The sequence below is a fragment of the Hypanus sabinus genome, chromosome 22 (genome assembly GCF_030144855.1).
Source record: "Hypanus sabinus isolate sHypSab1 chromosome 22, sHypSab1.hap1, whole genome shotgun sequence".
Lineage (NCBI taxonomy): Eukaryota > Metazoa > Chordata > Chondrichthyes > Myliobatiformes > Dasyatidae > Hypanus > Hypanus sabinus.
In genome coordinates this window covers 23,596,833-23,618,538 of record NC_082727.1, presented here as the reverse complement: position 1 = coordinate 23,618,538, position 21,706 = coordinate 23,596,833, and the positions used below count along the sequence as shown (strand labels likewise).

The 21,706-nt window shown below is 42.6% G+C and overlaps 1 protein-coding gene across 3 annotated transcripts in view; it reads left to right on the top strand.

The window, feature by feature from the left end:
- The window catches only part of si:ch211-250c4.3 (uncharacterized protein LOC100535981 homolog), a 109,684-nt gene that overhangs the window by 76,293 nt on the left and 11,685 nt on the right, over positions 1-21,706 (top strand). The window lies entirely within an intron of this gene.

The window sequence follows — 21,706 nt, the reverse complement described above, 5'->3', positions numbered from 1 at the left end:
ATGTGGCCAATTAGAATGTTCTCCATGGTATTTGAGTGTCTTTGTCGACGTATCAAATCTCTTCAAATTCCTAATTAAATATAGCTGCTGTTTTGCCTTCTTTATAACTGCATCAATATGTTGGGTGCAGGATAGATCCTCAGAGATGTTGCTCACTAATTCCACTTATGATCCCTCGATGAGGACTGGTGTGTGTACCATCATCTTACCCTTTCTGAAGTCCACAATCAATTCTTTGGTCTTACTGTCATTGAGTATGAAATTGTTGCTGCAACACCACTCAACCAGATGATCTATCTCACTCCTGTATACCTTCTCATCACTGACTGGAATTCTGCCAACAATGGTTGTGTCATCATCAAATTTATAGATGGCATTTGAGCTGTGCCTAGCCACACTGTCGTGGGTGTAGAGTAGAGCAGTGGGCTCAGCTAGCATCCTTGAGGTACGCTAGTGCTGATTATCAGCGAGGTGGAGATGTTATTTCCTATTTCCGATCCACACAGACAGAAGTCTTATGGTGAGGAAGTCGAAGATCTAGTTGCAGGGGAAGGTACAGAGACCCAGGTTTTGGAGTTTTTTGATCAAATTGTAGGAATGATTGTGTTAAATGCTGAGCTGTTGTCAATATACAGCAGCCTGGCATAAGTAATTAGTATTGTCCAGGTGATCCAAGGCCACGTGAAGAGCCAATGAGATCGCATGGCTGCAGACCTATTGTGACAATAAGTGGGTCCAGGTCCTTGCTGATGCGGGAGTAGATTCCAGCCATAACCAAATTCTCAAAGCACTTCATCACTGTAGAAGTGAGTGCTACTGGATGATAGTCATTAAGGCAGCTCACCCTGCTCTTGGGCATTGGTATGATTGTTGCTGTTTTGAAGCAGGTGGGAACTTCCAAGTGTAGCAATGAAAGGTTGCTACAAGCCTGTTATATCTTTCCTGCATCTTCTCCAGCACTGTCATTTCTTTCCAAGTTCAGGCAATACTCTGACAGAAGTTTTATAATATTGGAATATAACCTCCCTGCTCTTGCATCAGTGTCTTGACCAATGAAGGCCAGTATCCCCCTTGCCTTTTTAGGCATGTTATCTACCTTCCGCTTTCAAAGATCTTTTGACTTGCACATCACGGTGCCTGTAAAGGAAGAAATGTCCATACAAATAAACTGTGCGCCTCTGGAGGCCAGAGCATTCCCCACCTGGCATCCATAGGATGTCAAACTTAACATCTGAAACCAAAAGCCAAATGGCTATTGCATTAAGTCTTTGGCACTAAAAAGATTGTCCCTGAGACTGGTCTTGAAGACCATCTTACTACACCAACTTTCACCATTTTCACTTTGAAAATGCTAACCTCATTGATGAAAAATGTAAATAGGATTGAAAGAGTGTAGAGAAAGTTTCTAAGGGACTTGAGAACCTGAGTTATAGGGATGGGTTGAAAAGGTTAGGACATTATTTCTAGTGGGGGTCAGCAAGAAATGCTGGGCCAGGAGAGGGTGAGCTGACCAGCTTGGATCCTCCTGTAGCATGAGCAGCCAGGTTGAGATCATCAGGAACACCATTCCCTTGACTCTTCTGAATTGACCACCTGATATCTTGAATCCCATTATGTACATAAACATAGAATCTCCTTGTTTTATTAAACGTAACAGAGCAATATCTTGCTGTCAGTAAAGAACTTTATATCATCTAGCTCTGTGTCCAGCTCTTCAGTTATCAGCTCTTTGCCTTGCCCAGGATGAGTCCAATTTCACTATAGGTAGCAGCTTCAGGTATGCAACACCTGCAGTTGATTTAGTTGACGCATCACGGAAGAGGTAGGCCACTTTCTTTTTGGCTGCCGATAGGAGAATGATTGTGTATGTTATTGAAATTTTCAAGCCTTTAAGATCCTGAAGGGAAGAGCACCACTGATCCCACAGCTCATGTTTCTCTTTAGAGTCATAGAACACTAAAGCACAGAAACAGGCTCTATGGCCCACCTGGTCTGTGTCAAAGCATTAATCTACCTAGTTCCATCGAGGTGCATCCAGACCATAGCAATCCATATCGCTCCAATTGATGTAGCTATCAAAATTTCTCTTAAATGGTGAAATTGACCCTGCATCCACCACTTACAATGGTAACACTCTCACCACCCTCTGAGTGAAGAAGTTCCCCCTGATGTTCTCTTTAAACATTTGACCTATGATGCTTAACTGATGACCTCTAGATGTAGTCTCACTCAACCTCAGTGGAAAAAGCATACTTGGATTAACCCTATCTATATCCTTCATTATTTTGTATACCTCTATTAAATCTCCCGTCAATCTTCTACGTTCTAGGAAATAGTCCTAATCTTTTCAAACCTTCCCTAAAACTCAGGTTCTCAAGTCCGATAACATCCTTGTAAACTTTCTCTGCACTCTTTCAATCTTATTTACATTTTTCCTGTAGGTGGGTGACCAAATCTGCACACAATGTTCCAAATTAGGCCTCACCAACATTTTACACAATTTCAACGTAACATCCCAACTCCTGTACTTAATACATTAATTGATGAAGGCCAATGTGCCAAAAACTTTCTTTATGACCCTATCTACCTGTAGTGCCACTTTCAAGGAATTATGGATCTGTATTCTGAGATCCATCTGTTCTACAGCACACCTCCGTGCCCTATTGCTCACTTTGTAAGACCTACCCTGGTTGGTCCTCCCAAAGTGCAACAGCTCACACTTGTCTGCATTAAGTTCCATCTGCTGTTTTTCAGCCCATTTTTCCAGCTGGTCCAGACCCCACTGCAAGCTTTGATAGTCTTCCTCGCTATCCACTACACTCCAAATCTTAGTGTCATCTGCAAATTGATCCAGTTTACTACATTATCATCCAGATCATTGATATTCAGTAGATGACAAATAGCAATGGACCTAGCACCAAACCCTGTGGCACAGCACTAGTTCCAGTACTCCAGTCAGAGAGGCAACCATCTGCAACACACTCTGGCTTGCTCTGGCAGGCCAATGTCTAATTCAACTTGCTACCTCACGTTGAGTGCCAAATGACTGAACCTTCTTGACCAATCTACCATGTGGGACCTTATCAAAGGTCTTCCTAAGTCCATGCAGACAACATCCATCTGCATTGCCTTCATCAAATTTCCTGGTAACTTCCTCAAAAAACTATAAGATTGGCTAGACATGACTTACTCTGTACAAAGCCATGTTGACTATTCCTCATCAGTCCTTGTCCATCTAAAAGTTTATATATCCTGTCCCTGAGAATACCTTCCTATAACTTTCCCACTACTGATGTCAGGCTCACTGGTCTATAACTTCTTGGCTTATTATTAGAGCTTTTTTTATATAATGGAACAACATTAGCTGTCTTCCAATCCTCCAGCATCTCACCTGTGGCTAAGGATGTTTTAAATATCTCTGCTGGAGCCCCTGCAATTTCTGCATTAGCTTCCTACAGGGCCTGAGGGAACACTTGTCAGGCCCTGGGGATTTATTCATCCTAATGTGTGTCAAGACAACAAACACCTTCTCTGTAACCTGTGTAGGGTCATGACCTCACTGCTCCATTGCTCTGTGTCCATCTCCCAAGTAAATGCAGATTCAAAAAAACCATCTAAAGTCTCCCCCATCTCTTTCAGCTCCACACACAGATTAGCACTCTGATTTTCCTAAAGACCAATTTTGTCTCTTGTTATCATTCTTTTCTTAATAAATCTATAGAAGCCCTTGGGATTCTCCTTCACCTTGTCTGCTATATGAACCTCAGTCTTCTTTTAGCCCTCCTGATTTTGTTATTTCAGTGTTCCTTTGCTTTTCCTGTACTCCTCAGGTACCTCATTTGTTGCTACCTACCTATGCCTGCTATACATCTTTTTTCTTATCTAGGGCCTCAATCTCTCTCGAAACAAGTTTCTTACACTTGTTATCTTTACCTTTTATTCTGGGAAGCACGTTCAAGCTTTGTACCCTCAGAATTTCACTTTTGAAGGCCTCCCACTTACCAAGTACACCTTTGCCATAGAACAACCTGTCCCAATCCACATTTGTCAGATCTTTTCTGATACAATCAGATTGACTTTCTCCAATTTAGAATTTCATCCCAAGGACGAGCTATCCTTTTCCATAATTATATCCCTTGAAACTAATGGCATTATTATCACTAGATGCAAAGTATTCCCCTACACAAACTTCTGACACCTGCCCTGTCTTATTCCTTAATAGGTGATCTGGTATCACACTCTCTCTAGTTGGGACTTCTTTGCACTGATTGAGGAAACTTTTCTGCACACGTTTGATGAACTCTTTCCAATCTACTCCTCGCCTCTTCTCCCCCATTTCCCTTCTGAGCCACAGTGCCAGAATCAGTGCCAGAGACCTTACCACTGTGGTTTTCCTCTGCGAGGTCAACTCCACCACCCCTCACCAACAGTATCCAGAGCAGTATACCTGTTGTTGAGAGGAACAGCCACAGGGGTTCACTGCACTGGCTGCCTATCCCCTTTCCTTCCCCTGACAGTTAACCAGTTACCTGTGTGTGCACCTTGGGCTTAACTATCTCCCTGTGTGTCCTGTGTTATAAATTTCTCAACCTCCTGAATGATCCAGAGTTCATCCAATTCCAGCTTAACATGGTCTGTTAGAAGCTGCAGCTGGATGCACTTCTCGCAGGTGTAGTCGTCAGAGATATTGGAGACTACCCTGCATTCCCACATACCACAAGAGGAGCATTTCAGTGTCCTGTCTGGCATCCCTACTGCTCTAACTGTGCATTGAGAAAGAAATAAACAATAAATAACAAAGAAAAGGAAACCTACCTATGGCCTATACGTTTCCTCGCTAAATCTTCAGTTCCCTACTCCAACACCAGCCCACTCACACAATGGCCGCTCCACTTAAACCTAACATTTTTTTAATTGTTCCTTGCCAGGTGGCTAATTATGTACAATCCAATAGCATCTCAGGAATTGTGGCACACAGCAAGTGCCAACTGCCCCCATTCACTTCTTTTAAACTTTAAGGAGTGGGATAGCCCATCCACAAGTGTCCGAGGTCAACTCTCTTAGCATGAAGCATCCCTGGATACTGACTGGAGTAGCAAATCCAAGAGGGCCAGATAAGCTGTTGATAATCGATAGCATGCCAAGACACATAAGGGGTCTTTCAGTATCAGTGACCAAGAAAGTAATTCCCCAAGGTACTATGAGAGTTGAAATATTATGTATTATAGACTGGAGTAACCCTGTTAAAAATAATGACTAACTTACTGAATTTTTAAAGTTTTAATGTTAATGGGCTTAATGGACCAGTGAAAAGAAAAAGAATTTTAACATACATTAAGAAAATGAAAATAGATATAGCTTTTATACAAGAAACACATTTAACAGAAATAGAACATCAGAAATTAAAGAGAGATTGGGTCAGAAATGTTATAGCAGCTTCATTTAACTCAAAAGCAAGGGGAGTTGCAATTTTGGTCAACAAAACTTTACCAATTAAAATACAAAATGTATTAATTGATTCTGCGGGAAGATATGTCATTATACATTGTCAAATCTTTTCAGAACTATGGATTCTTATGAATATTTATGCACCAAATGAAAACAATGTAAAATTTAATACAAGAGGCTTTTTTGAATTTGGCTGATGCACACGATAAAATATTAATAGGTGGAGACTTTAACTTTTGTCTAGACCCAGTTTTAGATAGGTCAACAAAGGTTGTTACAAAACCAAAAGTAGCAAAATTAACTTTATCATTGATGAAAGATTTAAATTTGATTGATATATGGAGAAGAATTAACCCAAGAGAAAGAGATTATTCATTTTATTCAAATAAACATAAAACTTATTCAAGGATAGATTTTTTTCTACTATCAGCAAATATTCAAGACAGAGTGAAAAATATGGAATATAAAACAAGAATATTGTCAGATCATTCCCCCTTGATAATGGCAATGATAATGATGGATAAGGAGGAATCAATTTACAGATGGAGATTTAATTCAATATTATTAAAACGTCAAGATTTTTGTGATTTTATGAAAAAACAGATTCAGTTTTTTTTTAGATACAAACTCACATTCAGTTGATGATAAATTTATATTATGGGAAGCGATGAAGGCATATCTGAGAGGCCAGATAATAAGTTATACTTCTAAAATTAAGAAGGAATATATGGTAGAAATAAATCAATTCGAAAAAGAGATTACAAAATTAGAAAAAGAATCTCAAAGATATATGACAGAAGAAAAACAAAGACAACTTGTTAGTAAGAAGCTACAATATAATACACTTCAGACATACCAAACAGAAAAAGCAATTATGAGAACTAAACAGAGATATTATGAACTAGGTGAAAGATCACACAAGATTCTTGCTTGGCAGTTAAAAACAGACCAGGCTTCCAAAACGATAAATGCAATTAGAACAAGTGTAAATAAAATTACTTATAAACCTTTAGAAATCAATGAAACTTTAAAAAAATTTTATTCTGAACTGTATCAATCAGAATCACAAAATGATATTGTTGAGATAGAAATGTTTTTATCACAAATAACTCTCCCAAAATTGAATTCGGAAGAACAGAAGGGAGTAGATGTGCCTTTTACATTAAAAGAGGTCGAAGAAGCTCTAGGATCACTTCAGAGTAATAAATCTCCAGGAGAAGATGGTTTTCCGCCTAAATTTTACAAAAAGTTTAAAGATTTATTAATTCCTCCTTTTATGGAGCTAATACACCAAGCGGAAAAAATGCATAAACTTCCAGAATCTTTATCGACAGCTATTTTAATAGTATTGCCAAAAAAAGACAGAGGACTTTTAAAGCCAACATCATATAGACCTCTTTCTTTGTTGAACACGGACTATAAAATAATAGCAAAGATTTTATCTAATAGATTATCTAAATACTTACCAAAATTAGTACACATGGACCAAACAGGATTTATTAAAAATAGACAATTGGCAGATAATGTAACTCGGTTACTTAGCATAATTTATTTGGTACAAAAGAGGGAAGAAATGAGTGTGGCAGTTGCTTTGGATGCAGAAAAAGCATTTGATAGATTGGAATGGGATTTTTTATTTAAGGTATTGGAAAATTATGGATTAGGAGTATCTTTTATAAAATGGATTAAAACCTTAAATACTAGCTCCAAAGCTAAAGTGGTGACAAATGGCCAAATTTCAACATCATTTCAGTTAACAAGGTCAACTGGACAAGGTTGTCCATTATCACCTGCTTTATTTGTGTTGGCGATAGAACCATTAGCTGAATTAATTAGAACTGACTCAGATATTATGGGTTTCAGAGTTAATCAGGAGGAATATAAGATTAACTTATTTGCTGATGATGTTCTGACTTATCTAACTAACCCATTGCATTCATTGCGTAAATTATCTTCTAGATTGGAAGAATATGGGAAAATATCAGGGTACAAAATAACTTGGGACAAAAGTGAAATTCTACCCCTTACTAAAGGAGATTATATCAATGTCGATTAATAACTCAATTTAGATGGCCGATAAATGGTATAAAGTATTTAGGTATAAGAGTTGATAATGATATAAAGAATTTATATAAATTAAGTTATTTGCCATTATTGAAAAAAATTCAAGAGGATCTTGACAAATGGATGATGTTACCAATAACATTAATAGGTAGAGTCAATGCTGTAAAAATGAATATATTCCCTAGATTACAATATTTATTCCAAACACTACCCATACAATTACCGCAGAAATTTTTTCAAGAATTAAATAAATGTGTGGGGAAATTCCTTTGGAAAGGTAAGATGTCAAGAATATCGTTGGAAAAATTGACATGGAAATTTGAACTAAGAGGGTTACAATTACCAAATTTTATGAATTATTACAAAGCAAATCAACAGATTTATTGCATCTTTTTTTGATGAAGATAAGCTGGCATGGATTAGAATAGAATTAGACAAAATAGGAGAAAATATACCAGAAGATTTTATATATAAATGTGAATCTAAATGGATACGGGAAAAGAACGAATCTCCTATACTAAAACATTTGATTGATTTATGGAATAAGATAAATTTTATGATGAGATAAAGAAATCTTTATTAGCAAAGAGACCTTTAATTCAAAATAAACTTATCCCTTTTACAATGTATAATCAACTTTTATATAACTGGTTTCACAAAGGGATTAGATATATTGGAGACTGTTTTGAAGGAGGTATATTAACGTCATTTGACCAATTAAAGAATAAATATAAAATATCAAATAACACACTTTTCTGTTATTTCCAATTAAGAGCTTATTTAAGAGATAAACTGGGTCAAACAATGTTATTGCCAAAACCTAATGAAATAGAAACTTCAATTCATAAAGAAAAAATTAAAAAAATTATTTCTGGTATGTATTATTTGATTCAAAAACAGGCAATTAAACAAGGAATTCATAAGTCAAGACAAAAATGGGAAACTGATTTGAATACTAAAATTGATGAAACAAGTTGGTCAAGATTATGTCTTGACAGTATGACAAATACAATAAATGTTCGACTAAGATTAGTACTATATAACTTTTTACATCAAATATATATTACACCACAAAAAATAAATAGATTAAACTCAAATTTATCTGATCAATGTTTTTGATGTAATCAAGAAATTGGTACTTTTTTACACTCGGTCTTGTTTTAAAAATCAACCTTTTTGGACAAATTTAAGTTTTACTGGAACAAATTATTGGAATACAACTTCCAAATAATCCAACATTATTTTTACTAGGCGATATTGAAGGGATAAAATCGAAATCCAAATTGAATAAATATCAGAAAGAATTTATAAAAATTGCACTGGCAGTAGCCAAAAAGGCTATTGCAGTTACTTGGAAATCGGATTCATACTTAAGTATAGATCGTTGGAAAAATGAAATTTTTAGCTGCATTCCACTTGAAAAAATTACTTATAATTTAAGAGGTAAATATGAAATATTTCTAAAAACTTGGTGCCCTTATTTACAAAAAATAGGATTAAATATATAGGTGCTCCGAAGATAAAATTATTGGTTATCTGGGGAAATAAATAAATATACATATTAAAGCTAATATGAACTCCACGGAGCATGTGGGGATCTTCTGATATCCAGGCATCCTTTCTTTCTTTCTTTATCTTTTCTTTTTTTTCTATAGGGATATGTTAGGGGGGAGGGGGGAGGGTTGATAATTTTTTTTTCTTTCTTTAACCTATTTGAAAATTCAATAAAAAAATTTTTTAGAAGAAGGATTTGCCTTGGAAGCCATTCCCACATGACCTTGTGCAGGACGAAGTTGCTACATCTGATGGATGCTCAGTGGACTCCCAGCTGTGCTCTGCTGCGGGTGTGCTGAAACCAGCAGTGGCCCAAGGTGCTGGTCCCTCATGTTGAGTTGTGCTGGTCACTGCTGCACTCTGTTGTAGCCTTTTGTTTGGTGAGGTGCTGATGCCCATGTTAAGTGTTCTTTTAGAAAGTGTCTTTGGTCTGCAAGCATTTTTTCTCTGAATCTCCTGCATTTCTGTAAAGGGGTGAAGTTTCTTATGGACAGGGCATTGTCTGTTGGAGTTCATAATAGAATTGCTACTTCAGATTTGTTGGCTGTGATAGGTGTTTTGGTTTCCTAAGCTTTTGCTGGAGACTTCTCTTTAAATGACATGTTACCAGAAGGTGAGAAGATAAAACTAGGGTCATTTTGCATTTCTGCATGTTGTCAGACAAATTCCACGAAGAATAAAAATGGTGGGGGTGTGCATGATGCTTCATTTTATTCTTGAACCTTCAGTTATCCACCCTTCTTGCATGTTGTTCAGTAGTCTCTCCACTGTAGAGTTTACTCCTCTTGCTCTGTCCAAGAACTTAGTCCTGGTAGGTAACGCTCATTTATTGTGGCTGCAATTCCGGCAACAAATCTGTGAACTCCAGTAGCTTCCACGGTTCTTTGTGTGGGAGCTGTGAAAAATTATCGGATCTGCTGAAGAGAGAATCTTCAGTTGCCTCTGGAGAGCCATAGCATTTGTCCAGCCTTTCCCACATTTTTCAACCCTTAGATGGATTATTAATGTGAACTGTCCTGAACCTGCTTGCATGTCACAGTGACTCCCCATCAAGCCACTTACAGAGAAGGACTACCTCTGCACTAGGTTTAAGACTTAGTCCATCCATGGCTTTTTAAAAGCTTGACCTCCTGGACAGATAACTGGCAGACTGGTTATCAAACACTTTTAGTCCTGCTGTCACCAGGTCTTGACGAGCCAGATACCAAGCCAGATCTAATGCACCTGCAGCTCCAGAATGAGAGCATTGCAGAGACGAGATTGCCAAATGTGTGTATTAGGATGGATGGAAGTTCAATCTGTCCATGTTTGTGTAGATGAGATTGGCATCAGTAGCAACTCTTGACTGAGGTTTTTGTTGTGGTGGAAATGCAAGGGGAGTTGTGAGTCTTTGCTGCTGTAGATTTTGACTGTCAATACCTGGACGATGAGAGAGTCATGTTGGCTGTGTGGTATAAACAGCTTCTCCTTGTAGAGCTGGAGCACTTTCTTTTTCATAGCCAAAGTGCATTTGGACATATTCTTCAATAAGATGCATTGGCTGTTGTGACAGCAAAGTGTGACTAAGGCAATGTCAGCTTTATGTTCTTCCTTGAACACACTTAATGTAGCCTCTGCGCATACTCTCTCCATGTCTATCCGTAATTTCTTTGTGTCTATGCGAGCTTTCTCCATTTGTGTATCAGCTTCGCATTTTGCATACACTGCTCTCTTTCTTGTCACTTCAGCTCGGGTGTGGGCTCATGCTGCAGCTGCATGGATACATTCAAGCATTGCGAAGATGCAATAGATGCCCCACACTCTGACCTCACTTCCAGGTTTTGGCGATTGACGTCGCTCATGTCGGACACTGACATTGTCATCTACAAGGTCAGACGGGTTTCCAGTCCATGGGTAATGCCATTGAAGACACGTTATCTTTTCACCTTACTGCCCTCACAGTGCGTGTGTACAAAGCTATGCAGCAAGTTAAACACCTTCTCAAAAATCACCCAAGACAGAAGCTTTCTTCAAGGTTTTTAATGAGATCTTTTTTTTAAAAAACTACAGAAAATTAAGTAAAGTGCTGGGGATTCCAGATAATTGGTCCATCTGTTAATCGGAGCAGCCACTTGTTTGAGCCAACTCTTAAAGAGCAGAAATTAATCAAGAAAATAACTAGGATTCCCTTCATTTATTTGGGACACTCTGCGGCTTAACCTGGGCAGCAGACTGGTGTGGAACAGCTTCTAACTAGCGTCAGTCACATGCATTTTCAGGGGCATTAGACACTACACCATACTTAGAGCAGACAGTTTTTAAATAATGTCATTTACATGCATTTGTGTTCAAAAAGCAGTGATTTTTGTCTCTGGTAGTTGGTGAGAAATAAGCAGTAAGACATTTCAGAATTGTTTTGCTTACTCCCCTTACAAGCATTCAGACTTGTGGATGTTAGAAACAACCAGGAGTGAAAACGAAACCATTTCACTACTTCAACAAGTTAGGAACTATGAAGAATTTGAAGATATTGTCAATCATCTTGAAAGTTAAAATGAAAAATAAAATTTAGACAATGCAATCATCAAAAGGATTGCATGAAGACAGTCCATTATCCATACTAGGTATCTAAGCTGATTTTATTAATTTACAGTCAATCAAAAGAACAAGGCAGCGTACAGTGGATTGATTCCTCCATCAATAACAAATAGGAATTCATTCACAGTTTTATAATACTGTAGTAGTACTGATGTTGTTTGAATTCATCCTGTTTTTCATTTAAATACATCATTTGTTATTCAGTTAAACTGTAGTTTATCTTTTCATACCATTTCAACTACTTCCGTGAAACTTTGGCTATTGGTGCAGCTGCTTAATTGGGCCAAAATGGATTGGTCCTGATGTTTCCAAATAACCACTGTACGTATTAAGTTCAATACAGGACCATCGTATGCCCGAATATACTAATGCTGTTGATTGTTCTCATGATCAGTGTTTACCAAGGTAATAAACATACTGTACACAGCACAACAAAACTATGCCATGTAAACAAGAGTAAATAAACTTGTAGCAAAGCAATAACATAATAACGATAAATGATAAACATAATACTTCCATTAAAATATATCTACTAAATGCTTACCAATAATAACAAAAACTTAAGGCTCACAGATGTTTCTGTTTCAAAGCCAGATAAAGACAGGATGAAGAAGAATGTTTTTCCACATCAAGGTTAACCCACGCAGGAAATGATATAAAAAACATTATGTACAGGAAGTAATGTTCATAAAAAGTGAACTGCAGCTCTGGAGGCCAAAACACAATGTACTTCCTTTGATGTTCAAAATGTGGCCTCCCATATTTTGGGGAAACCAGACACTGTTGGTGTCAACAGCTTGTGAATGGGTTCTTGCTTTAATTCTCCATCACACTCACACTTGGTTTGTATCTATCTGGGGTCTCCTGCTCTGTTACAATGATGCCCAATGTAGGTTTGAGGAATACCTCATCCTTCATCTGGCCATGTTGCTGCTTTCTGTGCTCATTATCAACATTTTCATCTGCAGGTAAATCTCTCCATCAGGACAACTTGCTTCAGAGACATTGTTGGATTGCTGTGTGCTGGGTGAGAGGGCTAGTTGGCAGATCTGGCAGAGATACAGTAATCTTAGTTGGTGTGTTATTGGAATGGTGTGTCAAAAATGGTATATTCCTAGGAGCAAATCTTGGAGGTGGTGAGGCATGGTTGTGTCAAGGACTGTGTCATTGTATATTTTGATATATCAGAGGAGAAAAATCAGAGTCAAATTTATTATCATTGACATATGTCATGAACTTTATTGTTTTGTGGCAGCAATACAATGCAATACATAAAAATTTACTATCAATTACAATAAGAAATATATAAAAAATAAGTACTGCAAATACAGAGTAAAAAGTGAGATGGTGTTCGTGGGTTCATGGTCCACTCAAGAAATCTGAGGCAGAGAGAAAGAAGTTGTCCCTAAAAGAAAGTTCAGGAGGGGTGTATCAAGAAATGGTCTTTGTGTCAGGTTTGGTTAACCACCGATCACCACAGGGGCTCCAAGGACAAGGTGAATCTAACATAAATCACCAGGTCATGCAGGTGGATCTGAATCAGAGGGTTCATTTTAACATTTTGTTTGAACACATAGAACTGAAGCTGGAACATGTAATACTCTAATGAAGGAGTCCACCTCTACTAGTGCATCAGGATGCAACAGCAGTTATGACTGGGACATTTCTCACTGACTCTTTGAGAATGTCTGGTAAATAAAGCCTGGGTAACTACCAAAGTATAATGCTGTAGGAAACCAAGCCCCCAACTATAAACCTTGCTTCCAAAGGCATGATTTATTCCTTGACACCCATCACTAGCCCATCCATTACTCTATGAGAAAAACTTCCTCACTTGGCTTACGCTGAAAAACACAAGAGATTCTGCAGATGCTGGAAACCTTGAGCAACAAACACTTGATATCCTAATGCAGAGTCTCGGCCCAAAGCATCGACTGTTTATTGCCCCCCACTATAGATGCTGCCTGACTTGATGAGTTCCTCCAGCATTTTGTGTGTATTGTCTTATACTGATAGCTGTATCTCCTGAGTTTGATCAGAGAGAAAGCTTGCCAGCGTTAACTCCGCTCATAATCTTGGAAAATATCAAGAAGATCAACAGAAAATGCTGGAAATACTCAACAGGCCAGGCAGTGTCACTGGAGAGAGAAACAGAAAATTGTGAGTGGGACTAAGGAGAAAGAGGGAGAAGAATGCTAATGGTTTCCGTGCAACATCATGTTGTTTAGTTTTTGTGCCTGGATTGAAGTTCTCCTGTCTTTGCTGCAAAAGAATCCTTTCACACTCTGACTACTTTATGTGATGATGATCACTTTAAAGATACTGGCTGAATTTTATGGCCACTGCATGTCCACCATTTCCTAAACCATCTGACCATGTTACAGGTCCGAGCCTGGACAATGAGGCCAGAAATTTAATTTAAGCTGATCTCTCCCTACTTTTATATCAGTTAGAAGTGAAGAGCACTTCCCATTTACTGAAATGTACAGAGATCAGTCAGTATTTCTGGTGTTATGTTCCTGGACAACCTGAAAGGATAGTACTGTTCTCAAGCTTCAAAAGCCTTCTAGGTTTTGGTCAACTTTGATCTATGAGGACACAAGTAGCAGTAGAGAAAGTGGAGAGAGCTCCCTTTAGTCGCTCTCCTTCCTGATAACCTCAGGAAGGAGATCGAGCGTGAGCAAGTGCCTTTGCACGGCATATGGGAAGTGTTACAGTGGAGGATAAAAATAGTGATCATAGGCACTTCTGGTGATATAGCGGCACGCTCGGACACAGGGGCTTCTACTAGGCCAACCAAAGGTCTTTTTTAAACATAGTCCAGACTCGAAGCCTCAAACTCACAGTCACTTGGTAGCAGGAAAACAAATGAAGCTACAGATGCTGGAATCTGAAATCAAAGCACATATGCTGGAAGAAATCAGCTGGACCAGCAGCATCTGTGGCAAGAGAAATACCAGTAATACTTCTAGCAGCACACATAAAACGCTGGAGAAACTCAGCAGGCCAGGCAGCAACTGTGGAAAAAAAGCATCGACTGTGTGTGTTGCTCAGATTTCCAGCGTCTGCAGATTTTCTCTGGTTTGTGATTTGAACACTTCCAGCAGATTGTGTGTGGCTGCAGATTTCAGTATCTGCAGTCTCTCGTGTCTCCAAAATACCTGCAACACGTTTGTTTGTTAATTTAATGTTACCATGCAGATGTTACATTTTTATTAAATCTTTACACTGTAGCAATGTGCTACACACACAGCGCTGAAGTAACGACACGCAATCGGTAAGTCGTTTCGAGACTAGTTTCTTCAAACTTCGCGGCGCTGGCATTTAAATCCCTAGCGCCCGCTCTCTCCAGACGGAAATGACGTCAGAGGTGCATTACCAAAGTCTCCCCCCCCCCCCGCGCTGGCTATTTGTGAGCCGGTTCGCCTGCGCAGAAAGTGGGTGGCCACATAAACCCCCCCCCAGAACCGGTGATACACCCCCCAATGTCCACAGTCTGGATCAGACTCTGTTTGGCCGTCTGCCTCTGCACTGAGGTGCCTGAACCTCGACCGGCTGCGCCAAGTCCACATGGGCTGGTTTGAGTCGGTCCACCGTGAAAACCTCCTCTCTCCCCTCAATGTCCAGAAAGTACGTGGACCCGTTGTTGTTGATCACCTTGAATGGTCCCTCGTACGGCCGCTGTAGCGGTGCCCGGTGTCCTCCCCTTCATACAAACACAAACTTACAGTCCTGCAGGTCTTTGGGTACATGGGTCGGGGTCCGTCTGTGCTGTGAAGTTGGTACGGGAGCCAGGTTGCCAAGCCTTTCGCGTAGTCTGTCCAGGACTGCTGCAGGTTCTTCCTTTTGCCCCCTTGGGGCTGGTATGAACTCTCCCGGAATGGTCAAGGGTGCGCCGTACACCAACTCGGCTGACGAGGCGTGCAGATCCTCTTTGGGCGCTGTACGAATTCCAAGCAGGACCCAGGGAAGCTCGTCCACCCAGTTAGGTCCTCTCAGGCGGGCCATGAGAGCCGACTTCAAGTGACGGTGGAAGCATTCCACCAGTCCGTTCGACTGTGGGTGGTAGGCAGTTGTGTGGTGCAGCTGCGTTCCCAACAGCCCAACAGGCCACAGCTGACCACAGGCTGGAGGTGAACTGGGCGCCTCTGTCAGAGGTAATGTGGGCCAGTACCCCGAAGCGTGCTACCCAGGTTGCGATCAGTGCTCGGGCACAGGAATCGGCACATGTGTCGGTGAGTGGGACTGCCTCTGGCCACCTTGTGAACTGGTCTACCATAGTTAGGAGGTACCGCACTCCTCGGGACACTGGTAGAGGGCCCACGATATCCACGTGAATGTGGTCGAACCTCTGGTGGGTAGTTTCAAACTGCTGTGGCGGGGCTTTAGTGTGCCGCTGTACCTTGGCTGTTTGGCACTGCGTGCATGTTCTGGCCCATTCACTGATCTGCTTGCAAAGTCCGTGCCACGTGAACTTGCTGGAGACCAGCCGGACGGTTGTCCTGATAGATGGGTGTGCCAAACCGTGTATGGAGTCGAAAACTCACCACCTCCAGGCTGCCAGGACGATGGGGCGAGGTTGTCCGGTAGCCACGTCACACAGGAGGGTCCTATCACCTGGGCCTACGAGAAAGTCCTGCAGCTGCAAACCCGAGACTGCGGTCCTGTAGCTGGGCATCTCGTTGTCTGCCTGCTGCGCCTCCACCAGTGCTGCCAGGGACAGGGCCAGGACAGATGGTCTGGAGAGTGCGTCCGCCAGTACGTTGTCCTTTCCCGAGACATGCTGGATGTCTGTTGTGTATTCAAAGATGTAGGACAGATGTCGCTGCTGGCGAGCCGACCAGAGATCGGACACCTTTGTGAACATGAAGGTCAACAGTTTGTGGTCTGTGAACGCGGTGAACGGCCTGCCTTCTAAGAAGTACCTGAAATGCCAGATTGCCAGATACAGTGCCAACAGCTCCCGGTTGAAAGCACTGTACTTGAGTTCGAGTGGTTGTAGGTGCTTGCTGAAGAACGCCAGGGGTTGCCAGCGCCCCTCGATGAGCTGCTCCAGCACCCCACTGACTGCTGTGTCGGATGCGTCCACCGTGAGTGCGGTCGAAACGTCCATTCTGGGGTGCACCAGCGTCGCGGCATCTGCCAAGGCTTCCTTGGCTTTAACGAAAGCAGCCACGGCCTCCTCATCCCAAGTAATGTCCTTGCCTTTACCTGACACCAGGGTGTATAAAGAGCGCATGATATGGGCTGCTGAGGGGAGAATACGGTGGTAGAAGTTCACCATACCAACAAACTCCTGTTGGCCTTTGACCGTGTTGGGCCGGGCAAAGTGGCGGATCGCATCTACCTTGGCGGGTAGAGGTGTTGCCCTGTCCTTTGTAATCCTGTGGCCCAGGAAGTCGATGGTATCAAGACTGAACTGGCATTTGGCCGGGTTGATCGTGAGGCCGAAATCACTCATGTGGGAGTAGAGCTGGTGGAGGTGGGACAGATGCTCCTGACGACAACTGCTGGCTATAAGGATGTCGTCCAAATAGATGAATTCAAAGTCCAGGTCGCGTCCCACCGCATCCATTAGCCACTTGAACATCTGTGCAGCATTCTTCAGGCCAAACGGGGTGATGAGTGCTGTTTTGGGGATGTCTTCAGGGTGCACCAGGATTTGATGGTATCCCCGGATGAGGTCTACTTTGGAAAAGATTCTTGCCCCGTGCAGGTTTGCTGCAAAGTCCTGTATGTACGGCACGGGGTAGCGGTCTGGAGTGGTAGCCTCATTCAGTCTGTGGTAGTTGCCCCATGGTCTCCAACCCCCTGCTGCTTTGGGCACCATGTGCAGGGGGGAGGCCCATGGGCTGTCAGACCGCCGTATGATCCCCAATTCCTCCATCTGCTTGAATTCCTCCTTCGACAGGCAGAGCTTTTCCGGGGGGAGCCTTTGTGCGCGGGCGTGGAGGAGTGGTCCCTGGGTCGGAATGTGGTGCTGTACCCCGGGTCTAGGCATGGCTGCCATGAACTGTGGTGTCAGAATCGATGGGAAGCCCGCCAGGAGTCTGGTGAATTCGTTGTCCGACAGCGTGATGGAGTCCAGGTGTGGGGCCGGCAACTTGGCTTCACCCAGGGAGAATGTCTGGAAAGTCTCAGCATGTACCAGTCTTTTCCCTTACAAGTCGACCAGCAGGCTGTGAGCTTGTAAGAAGTCCGCCCCCAGGAGTGGTTGGGCCACCGCAGCCAGTGTGAAGTCCCACGTGAACCGGCTGGCACCGAACTGCAGCTACACTGTGCGGGTGCTGTAGGTCTGTATCGTGCTGCCATTTGCAGCCCTCAGGGTGGATCCTGGCTTCCTGTTGCGGGTGTCGTACCCCATTGGGGGCAAGACGCTGATCTTCACTCCGGTGTCGACCAAGAAGCGGCGTCCCGACTGTTTGTTCCAGACGTTCAAGGGGCTGTCCTGGTGGCCAGCCGCCATAGTCTTTAGTGGTAGCTGGCCCTGGCCCTGGCCCTTGCAGGGTGGGCGACAACGGCGGGCTTTTGTGCCCCACCGCTGGTGGTAGAATCACCACTGTTCACTGGCCTCCTCACTCCTGCCTCTGTGTTGTGTGCGCCCCCCTGCCGGGCCTGGTCTAGTCTGCTGTTGGGCGCGTGGCCTGGTAATCTGACGGATGGACGCCACGCTCTCCCTCTTGGCTTTCCACAGCACATCTGCCCGGGCCGCCACCTTCCAGGGGTTGCTGAAATCTGCGTCGGCCAGCAGCAGATATATGTCCTCGGGTAGTCGCTCTAGGAATGCTTGCTCGAACATGAGGCAGTGCTTGTGTCCGTCAGCCAGGGACAACATCTCGTTCATCAATGCTGACGGCAGTCTGTCTCCCAAACCGTCTAGGTCGGGGGTCGGCAACCCGCGGCTCCGGAGCCACATGTGGCTCTTTTACGTCTGTGCTGCGGCTCCCTGTTGCTTTGGGAAATAATTGGTCAGTATTTAATTAAAATGTATTTTATGTTAGTTTGTTAGTTTTTGAAATGTAATTCTAAATTTGAAGATTATGGTGATCTTGTACAATCTGAATAAGACGTTGTGGCGACCCATTTCCTGACACATCCGAACCGGCTCACAATTAGCCAGCGTTCAGGCTAAGGGAGATAGCCTACAGGGGTTTGTGAGCACGTGTCTTTTGCAGCATCCGCGCCCATGGGGGGCGGGTTGAGGGAGGCTTAAAAGCAAGGCTGTTTAGTTCGAATAAAGCTATCTTTGACTGCAGTTTACTGACTGCGTGTAGCACACCGCTACAACGTGTTTTTATCACTGGCTGTCCAGAGGGGAGGTGCTGAAACGCTTTGTCGCGTGTCTGGAAGAAGTGAAAACTTTCCTGGGCAGCAAAGGGCTCACCTTTCCTGAGCTGGAACAGCCAGAGTGGCTGGAAAAGCTACACTTCATGGTAGACATGACAGCGCACCTGAACACGCTGAACACAGCTCTTCAGGGGAAAGGACGCACAGCCCTGCACATGTTGGAGGATGTTTTGGCATTCGAGCGCAAGTTGACAGTGCTTGCCAGAGATTTACAGAAAGGCACATTGTCTCACTTCCCCAATTTGAGAGAGTTCAAACAAGGTCACGACATGATAAATTCGGAGTATTTACATTCTGCAATCATCGCTATGCAAACATCATTTGGGAAACGCTTCTGTGAGTTCAGAGAGGAAAAAAACACATTATCCTTCCCAGTCACTCCCCTAAGCATCGATCCATCCCTACTGAATACGACTGCATTGTCAGGTGTGAGTCAACCTGACCAAGTATGATAAATATTTTAATTGCCTATTATTTTACGTATATTCATATGTTTTCATTGTTCAGTGAAATAGTCCTTTTATTTTTCAGGTTGACAGCTGGCTGACGTTATTCTTGGTTTGCTGCTGGCGGCAAATTTAAGTTTGGCGTTTTTCATAAATACAAGAAGGACTCAAATAGACGTTGAGTATTTTACTTAAAAGTAACCTTCAACCCAACGTCTTTTTTTCGGAGATCAAAATGTTTTTGTTGCATGCAGAAATGTAATTTCGTTTTCTCTGCAGGAGTTCATCAATTTCATTAATGCAACACATTATAGTTTGTTTATACATAGCATAAAGGCAAAACAAAACGTTGTATGCAGTGTTATTTCATTTTAAATGTCAAACGGGTTTTGCGGCTCCCAGTGTTTTCTTTTCTGTGGGAAACGGGTCCAAGTGGCTCTTTCAGTGGTAAAGGTTGCTGACCCCTGGTCTAGGTGAAGCAGGCAGGCACCTCGCTCATGCCGTGAGAGGCCAAAGGTCCCAATGAGCTGCGCTTTGAATGCTTCATATTTGCTTTCTTCCGGGGGCGACTGTATGAAATCCGCAACCTGGGCGGCCGTCTCCTGGTCAAGGGCGCTCACCATGTGATAGTAACACGTGGAGTCAGAGGATATCTGCTGAATCTGGAACTGATTCAGCTTAGTTCTGCTTGGCTAAACCGCACGCATGGTCGCAGTGTCCAGAAAGTTGGCAGTTTTAGCAAAACTGCGTGAACAGATGAAGAGTCGGTCATCTTTGGTCCAAATCCCATTTGGACCATTGGGGTCACCAATGTAGCGATGTGCTACACACAGCGCTGAAATAACAACACGCAGTCGGTAAGTCGTTTCGAGACTAGTTTATTCAAGCTTCGCGGCACTGGCATTTAAATCCCTAGCGCCCGCCCTCTCCGGGCGGAAATGACATCAGAGGTGCATTACCAAAGTCTCCTCCCGCGCGCTGGCTATTTGTGAGCCGGTTCGCCTGCGCAGAAAGTGGGTCGCCACAACACCACTTTTTGGAAAACAATGCAGGGTGCTGTTCAGAAACAAGAGAAAACCTGCAGATGCTGGAAATCAAAGCAACACACACAAGATGCTGGAGGAACTCAGCAGGCCAGGCAGCACCTAGAAAAAGAGTGCAGTTGATGTTTTGGCCCGTCTTTTGTTTCCAGGATTCTCCCTAAATTGCTTTCTTGAATGATGGAACAGGTAATGTTCCGAGCAGCATCCTGAGCAATTTCCTCTGCACTCCCTCCAGTGCAATCTGTCTTTTCTGCAGTATGGCAACCGAAGCTGCGCACAGTACTCCAGCTCTGTCCATATACAAGTTGTATCAGTGCCCTTCAGAAGATGCTCTTGATGCTCTAGCAGTGTGTTCTAGAGGGATAGAAAGTGATTTAAAGAAAAACAAACTAAAACTCCTCATCATCTGTGGATTCAGTGAAAAGGTAGGATGCCCAATACCAGACCAGCCAATCACCTAGCTGCTCAAGAAGCCAAAAATGTCCTCATGGATTGAGGGTTATTGATTAAGAGGAACATGGATTTCTGTACCTTCCAGTAATTTCTCCCCCACCTCCTTCCTTTTTCCATTCCCCATTCTGATCATCCTCTCAGCCCTTCTCTTCTCACCTGCCCATCACCTTCATCTGATGCCCTTCCACCTTCCCTTTCTCCCATGATCCATTGTCCTCTCCTATCAGACTCCTTCCTCAGGTCTTTACCTCTTCCACGCATCATTTCCCAGATTCTTACTTCTTCCCTCCTCCCCACCCACCCACTTTCCACCTCACCTGACTTCACCTATCACCTACGGATTCTGCAGATGCTGGAAATCCAAACAAGCAACACAAAATGCTGGAGGAACTCAGCAGACCAGGCAGCATCTGTGGAAAAGAGTACAACTGACGTTTCAGACTGAAACGCTTGTGTCCTGCTGAAGGGTCCCAGCCCAAAATGTCGACTGTACTCTTTTCCGTAGATGCTGTCTGGCCTGCCGAGTTCCTCGGGCATTTTATCTTTGTTGCCCCAGATATCCAGTATCTGCAGAAACTTTTGCGTATATGAAGGATTGGGTGATCTTTTTTTTATCCATCCAGAGCGCGGTAATATCAGAGGAAACTCAAAGCCTGTTAGGAATTTTAAGGCAGAAACTCCCATCTCTTTTAATAAGTTTTTGGATTTGTATCTGGAGAGCTTTGATCTTGTATTGGAAGGTGAGTTTAGAATTATTAACTGATTTATTGACAC